We start from the raw sequence: 12,288 nt of genomic DNA on the forward strand, positions 1-12,288 counted from the left end.
CTTATCCGGAAAGCACGGGCGATTCCACCAGGATAATTTTTACTCTAACGTAGTCAAAACTCTTACTGATCAAACAGATCCGACTGCATCTATAAAGATACTTGGTCAGATCAAGGAAGAAACTTGCACTTGGATCATTGGGATCAACGCTTTTTTCCCCACCAAGGAGGCACAGCCGTTGATTCCTATCCATAGAACAATTACTATCCGGGATTTACTTTATCTATCGTAATAACAGAAATTGAGTCTCGATTTACGGATCCATCAGTCCAGCCTAACCCCATCCGATCCCATGGGTTAGCCAACCGCCCAACCACTGCAGTGATGGGATCCAATTTGGAATTTGGTTAGGTTTTGTCCCGGGTACCAAGGAAAAGAGTTCCAAGGCCCCCTAGCGGGAATTTCATGCAAACATAAAACTAGCCACACCACTTACACACCCAATATGAAAATTGCCTTTTTCTTAGCATCAGCTAACTTTAAAACAATCCTTTAATGAAACCATAGTACCACTGATCACAATCTCCCAAATTATCCAGTTGATTCATAATTTCCCATCATTCCTTCATCAGAGTATCTATGGCATCATTGGCAACTAGAACGCTCACCACCTGTCCACACAGGGGCCGTTTCAATAGTTCCTAGCCCATAATACTCAACAATATAATCACTTATCAAGATGGACTCTCGTTGAAGATCAGCAAGATCAACCAACAGATCCATATAAAAGAGCCATGGACTCATCCGTTGAGGACCAGCAAGGTCAGTCAACCAGATCCATGCCCGGTTCCAGAAAACAACTCTTACTCCTTGTTCCAATATCTTCCTCGACGCACGCGTGGGTATCCTGGGCGACCCAGAGCCCGAGCACCGTATGGTCAGCACCCTCTAGGATCCTTCGCAGGTGACCTAGCGCTTCACTCATAGGCCGCTTCCTTGGTCCCTCATCCACCGTACCGGAAGCTCACCATTTTAATCGAACCGAGGCTGGTCAAGACCTCGGCCGACCTTGCTACGCGAGACGTCCTCCATTGACTCTCCGTCAGCAGTTGCAACTTTATCAGTTAGGTCTCCACGACCTTAATCACAAGACGGTCAAAATGCTTTCCCAGCATTCTTGACATAAAACAGCCATTTACAAACAGTTTACAAATACAATTTCTATATTGACTCTCATTTTTCCACATTATCCCTCATGCAATCCACATTACTTATTCCACATTTCATTTATATGTGTACTCATCCAATCATATCATTTTCCATCTCTTCACTTCAGATTCCTTCACATCACATATCATATATTCACATCCATATCCACATCCATACATCCACATCCACATCCACATTCACATCCACATCCACATCCACATTCACATCCATACATCCACATCTATATGCTTACCTCCATTTTCACATCCTCATTTATACATCCACATCCCATATCCACATTCATACATACACATCCATATCCACATCCATATCCGCATTCATACATACACATCCATATCCACATCCACATGCATACATTCATTATCACGTCCTCATTCATACATCCACATCCACATACATACATACATACATCCACATCCACATCCACATTCTCATTCACATCTATACATCCATATCTACATGCACATTCACATCCATACATCCACATCTATATCCTCATTCACATCCATACATCCACATTCATGCATCCACATCTACATGCCTACATCCACATCCACATTTACATCCATGCATCCACATCCACATCCTCATTCACATCCATACATCCACATCCATACATCCACATCCACATCCACATTCACATCCATACATCCACATCTACATGCTTATCTGCATTTTCACATCCTCATTTATACATCCACATCCCATATCCACATTCATACATACACATCCATATCCACATCCACATGCATACATACATCCACATCCACATTCCCATTCACATATATACATCCATATCTACATGCACATTCACATCCATACATCCACATCTATATCCTCATTCACATCCATACATCCACATTCATGCATATCATGCTTATCTCCATTTTCACATCCTCATTTATACATCCACATCCCATATCCACATTCATACATACACATCCATATCCACATCCACATGCATACATACATCCACATCCACATTCCCATTCACATATATACATCCATATCTACATGCACATTCACATCCATACATCCACATCTATATCCTCATTCACATCCATACATCCACATTCATGCATCCACATCTACATGCTTATCTCCATTTTCACATCCTCATTTATACATCCACATCCCATATCCACATTCATACATACACATCCATATCCGCATCCACATGCATACATACATCCACATCCACATTCCCATTCACATATATACATCTTTATCTACAAGTACATTCACATCCATACATCCACATCTATATCCTCATTCACATCCATACATCCACATTCATGCATCCACATCTACATGCATACATCCATACATCCACATCCACATTTACATCCATGCATCCACATCTACATCCTCATTCACATCCATACATCCACATTCATACATCCACATCCACATCCACATTCACATCCATACATCCACATTCATACATCCACATCCACATCCATACATCCACATTCATACATCCACATCCACATCCACATTCACATCCATACATCCACATTCATACATCCACATCCACATCCACATGCATCTTATCATATCTTATCACTTCCCATATCTTTTATGCATACCTCTATGCATGAAATTCAATTATGCTAAAAGTAACACTTTTATAATAAAATATTCAACTTTTATGCATACCTCTATGCATGAAATCCAATATGATAAAAGTAACACTTTTGATATAAAAAAAATTATCCTTTATGCATACTTCTATGCATGAAAAATTAAAAAATGATAAAAGTAACACTTTTGATATAAAATTTTTTCCTTTATGCATACTTATATGCATGAAAATTAAAAATGATAAAAGTAACACTTTTGATATAAAAAAATTATCCTTTATGCATGATATTAAAATTCAATTTCTCCATGATTATAATGAAATTCTTTCAATTAATCTAGGATGATAATTCCTAGAATATGGTAGGAAGTCCTCTTTTTATGCTTTGAATGAAATTATTTTATGCATAATTTTTATAAAAATTTTGCCATAGCTCCGCTGCTATGACTGATAAATCTCAATTTTTTCTAAGGGATAAAGCTTATCATTAAGGAAATAATTAAAATGATCTCTAATTGGATCATTAATCTATAGTGGATTGAATCATCAATATGCATAAACTAAAAGCATAGAAAAAAGCCATTAAATTGGCCTCAAGCATAGCTTAATCTTGGGTTAAGGAAAAGCTTTATGAAAAGCTTGATTTGGATTGAGAACGGGTCATGAGTATGACCATTTCTTGAGTGAGAGAGAGAATTTACATAAAAATCATTAGAATTTAAACATAAATGAAAATTAACTTCAATAGCATTTATTAACTTATGTAACTCTTCACTACTATTCAAACTTCAATAGTATTTAAAAAAAAAACCATACCAATTAAACTTCTCAAGCTTGAGAGGGGTTGAGAAGAGAGAAACATTGAGAAATTATAGAAAGATCAATATTCACTAATTACCTTACAACTTGCTTGATTCTTTGTTCACGGTAGAGGCCCCCAACCAATCAATTGGTTAAGTATGTTGATGGAGCCACTAATGGGGATTGAAGAAAGAGGGAAGCTCCAAAAACTAGTGAATTATTAAATGAATTCACAGTTCTTGGCTTAGGTGGAGTAGAGTAACGATGCATAAACACTAACTATTTTTCAACAAGGGGGAGGCTTCTATTTATAGGAAAAATTGAGCTCCTAACCAAACAAACTGATTCTAGAATTTTCTAAATCAGTTTGGTCAATATTTGACCATTTTTAGGTCAGTTAAGCTAACTTTTTGGAACTAGACTTGAATGAGGAGAGAGGAGAGATAAAATATCTCAATTTTTATGAGTTTAAAACTCATTCAAGCATGTGAAATATGCACCTCCTTTAAAGAACTCCCCTTCCTTACATATGTGTCATAATGGCATCATTTTAATATTGCTCATAGTTTTTTACTAATAAACCTTGTACATTTTCAACTCTTCATCTTATGTGAGCATTTACTCATTTTTGGATACCCAAAATATCTCATATTTTTAATATTGCTCATAGTTTTTTACTAATAAACCTTGTACATTTTCAACTCTTCACCTTATGTGAAATATGCACCTCCTTTAAAGAATTCCCCTTCCTTACATATGTGTCATAATGGCATCATTTTAATATTGCTCATAGTTTTTTACTAATAAACCTTGTACATTTTCAACTCTTCATCTTATGTGAGCATTTACTCATTTTTGGATACCCAAAATATCTCATATTTTTAATATTGCTCATAGTTTTTTACTAATAAACCTTGTACATTTTCAACTCTTCACCTTATGTGAGCATTTACTCATTTTTGGGTATCTTCTTTTTTACAAATTTGGATTTATCTCTTCCCTACACATGGATTGATGCTATTGGCCCATAGGAACCTTAATTGGACCATAGTCTAAAGATTTCTGAAAATCTAGACCCTTAGACTAAGGTTCTTTATACCTATTTCCAATTAATTCCAATTGCACATTGGAAAATTCTTTTTGAATTTCTATTTCAGGGGAACTCATCTGAATTATAAGAGATATTTTTCTATCCAAAAATATTCAAAATCTGAATATTCTCTCTCTAGAATATTTTTCTCTCTCTAGGCTAAAACAGATAGAAACAAGATCTTTATATTTCTGAAGAGGGTTGATTACAGGGGAAGATACTAGACATCAAAAAGGGGTTGGGGGAGGAATCTTACAAACTCCTAATGAGCTCCTCGAATTGCAGTATTGAGCCATCCGCCTGAGGAGTCCCTCTCCCGCCAACAATTCACCTATGCTCTCTCCAAAATCCCCCTCGATACCCTGAGCCTCATTCCCCATTTTTTCTTCCAGGGAGGATTGTAACTTTCCAACATCCTCACGACTTCTTTGAACTCCCCTTGCACCCTCTGCAAGCCACCCTAATCACCTGGAGCCTGTTACTTTGTTATGGTTTCCTTGTTGAGATATCGAGCTCGTCTAGTGAGGCGGTGGCCCACTGATGACCCGCCTGGGGGATAGGCCCCACACTTACACCACTGGCATGGTTGGTGAGATCTTGGGTGATATGAGGCCAGTGGGATGACAGGCTGTGTGACAGCCACTCTAGAGACTGGCATAGTTATAGCGCCAGCTCATTTAGTCGGGTTCACACTATAGAGAACCCGTGTATGTATTTGGTTGAGTACCTTTCATATTGTGTGTACTCTTATCTTGTATATGGTGTGTTGAGTGTTGAGTAGAGAAGAAGAAGATTTTCAGCCTCTCACCTTGTGTGTTCTCTATTAGGGTTTTGTGAGTGTGTGTGTGTGCTTGCAAGAGCTCAAGCTCTCTTCCCCCCTGCATCTTTTCATGGTATCAGAGCCTGGTTCGTGCTAAGGGCTGAGCTGCAAGCAAGAGAACCACAGGAAGCGGTACGAGGGTAAGAGCTTCAACTACTCTTCCCTATTGTGTTGGTGACTACACCCTTGTCGGGAGCTCTACGGGAGGCATCGGCAAACGGTCTCTGATTGAGGAGCTTTCTTCGCGGGAATAAAGCTACAGGGCAACTATATAGTCCTTCGGACTGTCCTTCGGACTGAATTTTCAAGGCCGAAAACGCGTTTCAGGCGCGTCTGGACCTCCGTTTTTCAGAAATCAGGCGATTTCGAGCACTGCGGGTAAGTCATCGATTCTCTGCAGAACTCTGTTTTAAGAACTGCAGGAAGACAGATTGACTGTGCAGACACTGTGGGTGCTGCAAAGAGGTCTACAGTTGCCATTGGGTGTATGTATGTGCATTGAAGTCACTGGTTGTGACATTTGAGAGTACTGCAGTACCGCTGTGCAGAAAATACAGCATTTGTGCAGAAAAACCAGAGTGCAGTTTCTGGTAAAGTTGTGTGTTTGGTAAGATGTCAAATGATGGGATAACTCAGATTGTGGCTGAGAAGCTGGACAAGAATAACTTCCATGCTTGGAGGTTCAGGTTGACGAATTTCCTGATGGGAAAAGGCTATTGGGACTACATAGAAGGTGAACATGAAGAGGCACCAGAGATACCGGATATACCGACTGCTGCAGATGTGAAAGAGTTTAAAGACTGGAACCAAGGAGCCAGGAAGGTTATGTATTGGCTTTCCATTAGTATACAAGACACCATGATTGGGCACATTCAGGATGCCAAGTCTCCCAAGGAGGCGTGGGACACCTTGGTAAAGCTTTATGAAACCAACACCAAGGCACGTAAGATACAGTTGAAGAATGAACTTCATACTGTGGAGAAAAAGAGCATGTCTGTGAATGACTATGCATTGAAGATAAAGGGCATTGTCGAATCCCTTGCATCTATTGGTGTGTCAGTAGATGATGATGACAAGGTGGAAGTCTGTCTACGTGGTCTCGGGCCACAATACAAGGCGTTTAAGACGTCTATTCAGACTCGGGAAAACATTCCCAACTTTACAGATTTGGTGTCTATGCTGATTATCGAAGAGAAGAACTTGGGTGAAGACCAACAGTCTTCACAAAGCAAAAACAGTTCAGAGCAACAGGCCTTCTACACGAGTTCAGGAAGAGGACGAGGTAGAGGAGGCCGTGGACGCGGTCAAGGAGGTGGCCGAACAGGTAATCAGAATTATGGCCAGCAGCAGCAACAACAACAACAGTCCCAGAATCAACAACAACAACAACACGCAGGTGGAAGAGGCAAATTCAGAGGCAGGGGGAGTCAAAGAGGCCGTGGAAATTGGCAAAGGCAATATAATGATGCACGTGAATGCTACTATTGTGGTAAGCCAGGACATGTGCAGTCAGAATGTTATAAGAAGCAGGCTGACATGCAAAATGGGAAAGTGCAGCAAAACAACTATGCATCCTCAAGCAGAAATAATGAGGACAATGAAAGGTTGTTTGTTATGCAGCATGTTGTGAATGCCATGTCTGAAAATGTTGATGCAGCACAAAAAGATAATGTATGGTATGTGGATTCAGGCGCTTCGAACCACATGACGAGTCATGGGGAGTGGTTCAAGGAGATGAAAAACTCGGAAAGACCAGGTTTTGTGGAAACAGGGGATGACACTGCTCATCCAATTGCCCACGTTGGAGATGTGCCATTGTCTATGCAGGATGGCAAAGTGAAGTACCTTGCAGATGTACTTCATGTACCGAACATAACAAAGAATCTGGTTTCAGTTGGCTAGATGATTGAGCAGGGTTTGCAGGTTCGGTTTAACCCTGATGGGTGTTATGTTGAAGATTTCAAAGACAAGTGCAGGTTGGTTGCAAAAGGCAACAGAGTGGGCAGAATGTTTACGTTGGATGTAGACATGCCTGAAATGAGTGCTGCAATGTTTGCAAATGGTTCAGGAGTTGTTGCAGACACAGACATATGGCATAAAAGGATTGGTCATGTGAATGTGCAGAGATTGAAGTCTATGCAGACAAAAGGAATTGTGACAGGGCTGCCAAAATTTAAAGTGGAAGGTATGCAGAAAATATGTGAAGCATGCCAATTTGGGAAGCAAACAAAGCATGTGTTTCCACGTAACAGATATGTGAGCAGAAATGCACTAGATGTTGTGCATTCAGATGTATGGGGTCCTACGAAGACCGTTTCTATGGGAGGCTGCAGGTACTATGTCACTTTCATTGATGACCACACAAGGAAAGTGTGGGTATATTTCATGAAGGAGAAGAGTGAGGTATTCACTCACTTTCAGAATTTCAGAGTTTTGGTTGAAAAGCAAACAGGGAAATATGTAAAGTGCCTAAGGTCAGATGGAGGGGGAGAGTACTTCTCCAATGAGTTCTCTGAATTCTTGAAGAAGAATGGTATTCGGAGACAGTTCACATGCAGATATACTCCGCAGCAAAATGGAGTTGCTGAGCAGAAAAACAGGCACATTGCTGAGATTGCGCGAGCATTGATGGAAGAGAAGAATATGCCGCATTGCTATTGGGCTGAGGCTGTTTCTACAGCAGTATACATCATGAACAGGACTCCAACTGCAGCCATACATGATGTAACTCCAGAGGAGAGGTTTACTGGCAGAAAACCAGATTTGTCTCATCTGAAAGTCTTTGGATGCATTGCATATGTGCATGTGCCAGATGAGCTGAGAACTAAGCTGGATCCGAAAGCTGAAAAATGTGTGTTTATTGGATATTCCCTTGAGCAAAAGGGATACAGGTGTTATAACCCTAGTACACGTGAGTTGAGGGTAAGCAGGGATGTTGTCTTTGATGAGATGAGTAGCTGGTATGCTGCTGAAAAAGAAGCTGTTGGGGCTGATGTGAGTGGAAGTGTGGTTGCACAGAATGCAGGTCAGCAATCACAGTCTTTGAGTGGACCAGGAGAGTCCTCATCTAGTGGGTCTGTTGATAGACCATGGAGTGGCAGGCTGCGTCATAATACCAGCCCTGCAAATGTGATTAGTACATCACGTAAAGGAAAAGAGAAAGTGGTTGAGCCCCTTGGTATGCCTGACATTTCTGCAGGGCATTCTCATGTTGATGGAGAGTCTAGTGGCTCAGATATGAGCCTTGATGAGGAGCTTGGGATCCCAGCTATGAGAACACCTGGTGTAAAGAAGGCTATGGAAGCCATGAATGAAAAGCTGCAAAGATCAGGGAGAGTGAAGAACCCTGTGCAGAGATTTACATATGATGGTTATGTGGCACATCACTATGCGTATATGGCAAAGGTTGTGCAGGTTGTAGAGCCCACATGCATTGATGAGGCTGTTGGAAATGTGCATTGGGAGAAAGCTATGGATGAGGAAATGGATGCACTATATGGAAATGAAACTTGGGATTTAGTGCAATTGCCTGAAGGCAAGAAAGCCATTGGATGCAAGTGGGTGTACAAAGTTAAACATAACAGTGATGGAAGCATAAACAGGTACAAGGCTAGATTGGTAGCCAAAGGATATGCGCAGACATATGGGATTGATTATGAGGAAACTTTCAGCCCAGTTGCCAAGATGGCAACGGTGAGAGTTGTGATAGCAGTGGCTGCATCAAAGAAATGGTCTTTACATCAGATGGATGTAAAGAATGCATTCTTGCATGGGGATTTGCAAGAAGAGGTGTATATGTTGCAGCCACCTGGTTATGAGGATGTGGGTCACCCCGAGCATGTTTGCAGGTTGAAGAAAGCCTTGTATGGCTTAAAGCAAGCACCAAGAGCATGGTCTGACAAGATTTCTGAATATCTTGTCACTATTGGTTTTCATGTAGCCAATGCAGATTTTTCGCTGTATGTGAGACATGGTGATAGAGGAGTTGTGCTTGTTGTCATCTATGTAGATGACTTGATCATTACGGGGGACCATGATGCAGAGATCTTTGATGTAAAGATCTTGCTTAGACAGAAGTTCGAGATGAAGGATCTGGGGGAGCTCAGATATTTCTTGGGCATTGAGGTGATTAGGTCACCACATGGTATTGGATTACTGCAGAGACAGTATGGCTTGGACATGTTGTCCAAGTATGGTATGACAGGCTGTAAGCCTATTTCCGTGCCATTGGATCAGAATGGCAAGTTGAGTGCAGACTCAGGAGAGATCTTGGAGGATCCTACTATGTATAGGAGCATAGTAGGAAGTTTGATCTACATGATGACCACCAGACCAGATTTGAGCTATGCTGTTGGGTTGGTGAGTCAGTTTATGCAGGTTCCACGGAAACCGCATTTGGATGCAGTGAGACGCATACTGAGGTATGTGAGGTCTACTTTGCATTGTGGACTATTCTATGAGACTGGGACAGAGATATGTGTACATGGGTACACAGATGCTGATTGGGCTGGTAGTATCTCAGATAGAAGATCTACTAGTGGATTCATGTTTTCTTTGGGGAGTGCTGCTGTGACTTGGAGCAGCAAGAAGCAGCCTACGGTTGCTCTATCGAGTACAGAGGCCGAGTACAGAGGAGCTGCTATGGCAGCATGTGAGGTAGCTTGGTTGAGGAAGCTACTTGCAGATTTGGGTCTATCGGTGGATAGACAAGTTGTCATTTTCTGTGATAACATTAGCAGTATATAGTTGGCCAGGAACCCAGTCTTTCATGCTCGTACGAAGCACATAGAGGTCCACTACCACTTCGTCAGAGAGAAGGTCTTGGCAGGAGACCTTGACCTTGTTTATGTCAACACAGAGGATCAGGTAGCTGACATCTTCACCAAAGCATTGGGTACAGAGAAGCTCCGCAGATTCAGGGCTTCGCTTGGTGTACATGAGATGGAGTTGAGCTCGAGGGGGAGTATTGAGATATCGAGCTCGTCTAGTGAGGCGGTGGCCACTGATGACCCGCCTGGGGGATAGGCCCCACACTTACACCACTGGCATGGTTGGTGAGATCTTGGGTGATATGCGGCCAGTGGGATGACAGGCTGTGTGACAGCCACTCTAGAGACTGGCATAGTTATAGCGCCAGCTCATTTAGTCGGGTTCACACTATAGAGAACCCGTGTATACTCTTATCTTGTATATGGTGTGTTGAGTGTTGAGTAGAGAAGAAGAAGATTTTCAGCCTCTCACCTTGTGTGTTCTCTATTAGGGTTTTGTGAGTGTGTGTGTGTGCTTGCAAGAGCTCAAGCTCTCTTCCCCCCTGCATCTTTTCATTCCTGGCCTCAGCCCCATCTGACCTCATCGAGTTATCTTTACCAGAGATGGTGTGTGCCCTTACACTTATCTCCCCCTCCTCTCAAGCCAGGTGATGCAATACCTCTGCACCGCTGTGCTGGCACCTCAGCCATGACTCCTACCTCTCCCTCCTCAATGATCCTCTACCTCCCTACTCTGCACCCAGCCTCCTCATCCTCTACCAACGTTGCTTCACCCAAATCAAGGTCTGGAGAGGACACTAACATATGCCAGTTCGATGACATGCACATCGCCTTTCCATGGGATTTTAGCGAAGCCGAGGTGGCCCTTGCAGTCACCTTTTTTACGCCCATGGTCCTCAGCTTGCCGCTATAGCTGGCCCTGCCCCCGCCGATGACAACGATGATGGCACAAATGGGCAGGGCAACTTTCCCCCTCCAAACCTACAAGGCTCTTCACCACTGCTCCCTCCTCCACCGTTAGGACCCTCACCAGTAGTAGCACCTCACACACAACCACCACCCCCACCACCCCCCTTGAGCACCACCACACTTCCACTTCTTGGTGCCTCAACTTCTTCTTACCCCCTTCACTTTCCCATTCCACCCCCATCACCCACACCCCCCTCACCACCTTCACTATCCCTTCACTTAGGTCTGCACTCAGCATTCAAGGATATTCCCTCCACTTCTGCTAGACCCCCACCATTCCTCGACACGAGCCTCACCACCCAACCTCCGTCACATTGACACCACCTCCACCACTCGAAGAAGGGGAGATCCCACCACCGCCACCATCTGAGCACGAGAAAGTTGACCCTCCGCCAAACCCCTTGAAGTGGCACAATCCCTTGGACCACATGAAATTTGAGCAGGAAATCGCCATCCTGCTCGGTCGACAACTCCATGATCACCCCATCACTCACATCACTGTGACTGCCTAGATCTCCATGTCCTTCGCCCCATACTTGGATGCTAAGCACACAACATGGAGGCGTGATCACCCACCCCGCGGTGGCTACCACTAGCCCCCCGCCCATTGCTCATCCCATCACCTTCGATCTCATGGGCAAGCAACCGGCTTGGCGACGGCCCTTCTCAGCCAGCTTGGCGACGGCCCTTCTTAGCAGGCCCTTTATTTGGGAGGTTTTTTACAACGCGCCCGTGCATTGAGGATCAACCCGGATTACCTCCCCATCCGTAGACGGTGGGCTTGGAAAACCTTCCACGCCAAAAAACAAAAGAACCCAAAGTTGCAATTCAACTTCCCTTGGTTTGTGCCCCCACCATCACCACTAACCCATGTACAGACACCATGGTCAGGTGCTTCCATGACTTCATCCACCGTTTACGACCCGGTCTCCCAGACCCAGCAATGATTGCAACTATCTATTTCTTCAACCTTATCATCATCACTTTGCTGGAGACCTTCTCGACATGGGACCACTACTTCGAGGGAAACCATCAACAAAGGGACCACACTCAAGCATCTATTCGACTACTACGAACGTGTCATGTG

This window comes from Cibotium barometz, chromosome 43 (assembly GCF_041138505.1).
Source record: "Cibotium barometz isolate CiBa-2024 chromosome 43, ASM4113850v1, whole genome shotgun sequence".
Lineage (NCBI taxonomy): Eukaryota > Viridiplantae > Streptophyta > Polypodiopsida > Cyatheales > Cibotiaceae > Cibotium > Cibotium barometz.